This window comes from Oratosquilla oratoria, chromosome 4 (genome assembly GCF_046742065.1).
Source record: "Oratosquilla oratoria isolate Oo_2021 chromosome 4, ASM4674206v1, whole genome shotgun sequence".
Lineage (NCBI taxonomy): Eukaryota > Metazoa > Arthropoda > Malacostraca > Stomatopoda > Squillidae > Oratosquilla > Oratosquilla oratoria.
In genome coordinates, this window is record NC_134780.1 from 41,123,662 (window position 1) to 41,128,053 (window position 4,392).

Here is a 4,392-nt window from a genome sequence, read left to right on the forward strand (position 1 = left end):
TATATACACACACACACATATATATATATATATATATATATATACATATATATACATATATATATACATATATATATACATATATATATATATATATATATATATATATATATATATATATATAAGAAATAATAATAATAACAATATTAACAACAATAATAATAATAAACAAAATACAAAAAATAAAAGTAGATGAATAAATAAATAAAAATAAAAAACCCATTACAATCTACCACTAATCTGAAGCATATTATTGTATGGATATCTATAACTGACCTTTTCCCATAGTAAGTGGGGTGACCTCATCAAACCATGCATTGACCTCTTGTGGGAGAAAATACAGAATGGGGAATGTTCTAGTCCAGTTGTTTTGCCACATTTTGTCATTTTTTATGTATGGGAGCAAGGTGGAGGCATGCTTTTTCCCATATTATAGAAGCACAAGACAAGAAGAGATGGAGTCCTTGTAATGGTATTGGAGATATTTCAGGACAATATAAACAAGGATTAATAAGTGAATGGGGGCTTGTCTCTGACAATAAAACAATGCTGATTGGCTGGTCTATTTTTGGTACAGTAAAGTCCTTCATATACCAACTGCACATATATATGCAATTAATATCGAAGAAGGACAAGGAAATAATCTGAAAGAGCTAACAAATTTGGCATGATACTTGCACTAAGTTTGTTAGAATTTCTAAATCACTTTTCATAGTGCTTATACAATCCCAACTTGAATATGCTGACCAATGCTGGAACATTCATCTAAGAGGAGACATTAATGTCACAGAATGTCCAGCATTGAGCCACTAAAGTTCTGGCTAGTCTCTCTCATTTTACCTGATAATGTAGCAGCTACAAGTGTCAGTTCCTTTAAGAGCTATTTGGACCAATATTGGCAAGACACAGAACAAAAGACTGACAACAAATCACTAATCTATACTGCACATATATGTGCACAGCGAGCTAGGAAAACAGAAAGGGCTCCATAGGACAAATAGCCTTATGCCTTTAATCTTAAATGTGCCACTGTATCAATTTTATAATTTTGCATATATTTAAGACACATTCTCTATTATTACTAATTTTATTAAGCATCATCTTATTATAAAAAACAGATCTCTATAAGAAAAAAAGAAAAGAAAAATTGGTTACCATTCAAACATAAGTGGTAACATCATCTTAGTTTATAAATTTATTTAGGTAAATTTCCAGAAGTATGCAAACTTGGATATTTAACGTGAAATTTACGTTGCCCAATAGCTCCTACTCTATCCTAACATAACCATTCCATAAGAAAAAAAACTTTAAAATACAAAAATGAAAGAAGTTAAAAATGTGTTTGCATGATACTGGGTTATACTCTTATTTTCATTATGAAAATACACTAGACACCATATCAACAAACAAAACATAACTTCGTAAAGTAACTCTGCTATGGAGGGGGACTTCTTTCAACTGAACAGAACCACCTGGCAGCACCCATGATTGTACGAGTCATGAACACCTGTGAAATGTATTACTTAACAGCTCTAACTCTTGTCATGTACAAAGGGTTTCCCTCAGCTGGATAAAACTGTTTGGCAGCAGCCAAAACAAATGCACAAATTGTGAGTTGTGCAATGACAGCGCCACATTTAGGCACAAGCTACAGAAGTTAAAACCTTATTATAGTTACAGTACCTTGCATTGACCTCTTGGGGCCTATTAATATTTTTGGGGGGAAAGTTTTACAAGGGCACATGTAGCGGTTTTTTTTTGTGTGTAGTAGGTTTAATAATAACAAAAAAATTGATGGTTTTAGTTAGAATGATGAATCATATGATATGGTATAATCATAATGGTTTCATGTGTCAATGTACACTCAAACTAAATTCTTATATTTCAGCACTACTTTTTAGCGATTAGCTTCCACGTTTTATATAACACAGAACCTAACCTTGTCTAAATCCAGCACTGTTAAAGGATTGTACGGGAGTATCAATTAAACTAAATTACTAATTATATATTTACAAATCACTTCCCCACTTCAAAAACACAGTACACACTGCACACACAACTGTTTTCTACTTACGCCTTGAAACACTGTATGTCTTTCATGTCATAGAGTATTGCATGTGTGAACACTGTTAAACGTGAGTAATTGAAGATATTAATGAAGTTTAAATTTCACAACTATTAAATCAACTCGTAGAGATATTAAATGCTTTAAGTCTACAACTTTCTGGCGCCTAACTTGTTTACCTTTTTGTGCGTTCGAGAAATCGCTTCTTGTTGTTGAAATCACTTTACTAAACAAAATAAAACCCATGTTCATTATAATCTGAAAATATTTTGTAGAAGTGGAAAAGAAACCACAGCCCAGTCAGAAACTAGCTTTATCACTGAAATATTTAAAGCCTGAGAAGCTTTACATTTATTGACATCATCCTCTATGGTCTGATGCCCGAAAGTACACATACGGCAATTTATTTTGCTTGTACATGGGCACAGCGTATGTGTCCATTATTTTTTCTTCTCGAGTGTACATTTACATCGTTTCATTTATCAATAAAAAATTGTGTAGTATTTCTTGCAACGATAGCTACGACAAACACACTCAATGCTTAGTTTGTTTGGTACCCCTGTTTGTCAACCCTGAACTCTCCGTGACATCTGAGCAAAACCTTGTCATATTTAAGGATAATGCATTGAAGTTTAATCCTTTGGGGGTGTTTGTCGGTAAATTTGTATACATACCTTCAGGGTAGTACAAAACAATTTGTCTAAGTAGTTGTCAACTTCATTGTATACAATATATCTAGACACGTTTGGTATGAAATCCAGTGATTTTTTCAACGCCTGAACTTTATTCACTCACACTGCTGTCAATTTACGATAAAAATCAAAACAAACCATCAATTTTAATGAACTCAACTTTTTTCAACCACATTTTATTCACCCACTTCGATATACTCTCTCAGGGAGGTAGCCAGCGAAGGCATTCGTACTCTCCCACACATCCTACACCCACTCGTTTCCCCTATACCTTGGCTCCTCGTGGAAGGTCAACCCTGGCCCCGCCCATTTCCCAGATTAGAAGAAGGAAATAAAGATTATTATAACTCTATAGCCATTTTTAACCAAATATCGCTCATCCTTAAGTTAGATTGTCTAACTTTATCGAGTAAACTCTAGAAGTGCCTGTTTGTCTACGCTGGTCTCTGCACCAGGCTGATTAAAATTGTCTGGCTTCAACCTGTGCTAGGCTATCATTATTAAGTTGTCTGTTTAGGCAAGGGTTTTCGTGATGTGCTCTAGGTTTGGCGTGAGGTCACTTGCGAGTCGGTTAGATAGCATTTATGATGGCATCGTTTTTTATTCCCATCACATTGCTGATCTGTAACACTGCACTTTTAGCTGGCCAGTTGTCAGCCATTCCATGTCATTGTGCTTATATGTATATGTTTATTTTTTACCAATTTATGTAATTACCTTTTATTCTTTATAATTTTTATCACTTTCATTGTCTTATCTATATACATTTTTATGGGTCTAGGGACTGAAGTCCTCTTTCATGTGACTATTACAGTACTGTCAGGAGTCATTTGGATGAGGTTTGTAATATTGGTGGAATGGCTCTTTATAAATCCATGTCAGTTCGGTGAGGTAATATATTTTATTTTTAAGACCAATCTTTCCATCAATATAGACCTTGAGGAGAGGAGGGAGATATGTCTTTGGTATGCTGGGTTTCCAGCTTGTTGGGATGCAATTTTGTGATCAGGAGTGGTTAAGAATAGGTCGGGGTTTTAATTGCATAAGGGACTAGATATTTCTGGTGGTGGTTGGATATCTTATCTGGATCTTCTGCATTTTTTTTTTTTTTTGTATGACCTTTTCGGCGTCTACTTTGATCCTGTATATCTTGTTTTCATTATTTTCGTTTTCTGGTGTTAGTAATAGGAAACATTAATTTTTTGTTAATTGTTACCTCATTTTTCTATTTCCTGGTGTAAGTAATAGGATTTTTTTTTTTTATTAATTGTTACATCATATTTATCAAAATCCTAAAAGGTCTTTGTCTACAGCTATGTGTCTCCTTGTGTATGCTCCCCACCTTCTTCCCTTGTGGTAGTTGACTCCAGGGAGCACCACGAGGGGGTTGGTGAGGCAGTTGTTTGTCTTCCTCCCGAGAGGTAATTGGAGGAAAGTTCTGACAATGAATGAACATACAAAGTGGTGGGAATAAACCAACTTCAGCTGTTGGACTTAACTATAGTCATGCTAGGTCTCGCTGCAGTGCCCTGGACACTAAGGGTGTTGCAGGGGGTTAGGGATGGCTCTCCATCCACGAGGCACTGAGGCGGGAGGGGCATCCCCTTGTATGGGGGTCTGGAACATGTGCATAAA

At 35.1% G+C, this 4,392-nt stretch overlaps 1 protein-coding gene across 3 annotated transcripts in view; it reads right to left on the reverse strand.

Annotated features, from left to right (window-relative positions):
* LOC143024819 (DNA topoisomerase 3-alpha-like) overlaps nucleotides 1-2,419 on the reverse strand; it is a 30,569-nt gene extending 28,150 nt beyond the window's left edge. The window contains exon 1 of one of the 3 annotated variants that reach the window (XM_076184056.1): nucleotides 2,245-2,419. The gene's annotated coding sequence lies outside the window, so the exon portion shown is untranslated. The other 2 variants (XM_076184055.1, XM_076184057.1) reach the window with 2 other exon arrangements.
* Nucleotides 2,420-4,392: the final 1,973 nt, after the last annotated feature.